The sequence below is a fragment of the Carlito syrichta genome, unplaced genomic scaffold, assembly GCF_000164805.1.
Source record: "Carlito syrichta isolate Samal-C Ts95f unplaced genomic scaffold, Tarsius_syrichta-2.0.1 Scaffold316493, whole genome shotgun sequence".
NCBI lineage: Eukaryota > Metazoa > Chordata > Mammalia > Primates > Tarsiidae > Carlito > Carlito syrichta.
In genome coordinates, this window is record NW_007260589.1 from 163,325 (window position 1) to 164,819 (window position 1,495).

A 1,495-nucleotide genomic window follows, 5' to 3' on the forward strand; every position below is an offset into this window, starting at 1 on the left:
AGCAAATCGTATCTTTGTGCATATGCATATATATTTTGGGAGGAAAGTGAAGTCAAAATATACAATCATATCAATAGATGATGGGAAACAATTGTATAAAATTGTATATATACTCATGATGAAAGTATATATATAAGTAAGAAAAGAGGGCAAACTTCTTTCATCTCATAAATAATAGCTAACAAAATCTACCAAAATCAAAATTCTCAATAGCAAAATAGCTAAGTATCCATCCATCCCTAGCAGTTCAGAAATAAAACAAGGCTGCCCACTATCACCAGTGCTGTTCAGAGCTATCCTGGAAATCTTTGTCAGTGCAATAGTGCAATAAAGAGAATTTAAGAACTGGAAAATAATAAATAGAACAAATATTAACCCAGTAGCAAGATGTACACACAAATTTCAGAATAAATCTACAGATGAAGTATTATCAGTGATTAGTAAATTTAGCAAAATTCTTAGATCAAAATAATCAGAATTATAAAAATCAATACTATGTCAATATATCAGGTAAAAGAAATGGAAATGGCATTTTATTAATTTATAACAACAAAAATATGACTGATCTCATAAAAACCTAGCAAGAGATTTTAAATCGCCTCACTGACAACACATTACTACAAATAAAAATAAAGGAAAGCCCAAATAAATTAGGAGCAAAACCATATTCATGAATTAAAAGAATCAAATGTGTCACAGTGGCAACTCTTTCTAAATTGATATGTAGATTTAATGTCACCCTGATAGAAATCCCAGCCATGTATTTTGGAAAATTAACAAACTGATACTTTTAAAATTTATTTGGGAATGTAAACACCTAAGCATAATAAAAATTATAAAGGACAAAATCATGGACTAACAGCAACTAGAATGCACTTAGAGCCTATCACACTCAGGGATCTATCACAGAATCAAAGAACAGAGTACCACATGTTGTCACTCATAAGTGGACGCTCAACATTTACCACGATACAGTAAGAAAGGGATTGGCAAAAGGTGGAAACTGCCAAAGGAGGGGGAGGGCACATAACAGTAACAAGGGTACCTGATCTCAAAACAGGCGAAATGGGGACCAAGGGGAGGCCTAAACTTTACCTGTATGATGACCACAGGTGTACCTAATCCTGTATTGTACCACACATCTATAAAATAAAAATAATCTGCAAGAAACAGAACAGATCTGGAGGGCACACTGCCAGGTACCAAATCATACTATAAAACTTTATAGCCCAAACCGGAAATAGCACAAAATCTGTCAATCTTCCACAAGTGTGCTTTACACCTCGGTCATCATATGTTGATGGAGGACGTACTGACAGGTATCTAATCAAGTTATAAAACTTTAGAGCACAAACTGGAAACAGCACAAAGTCTGTCAATCCGCCACATGTATGGGGTCTTACAGCTCTCTTATCGTGTGTTCACTTGCTGGAAACTTGGAGCCGTATCACAAATTTGGGGTCTTCAAGAGCACCGAGATGCCGTGCGAGGAACA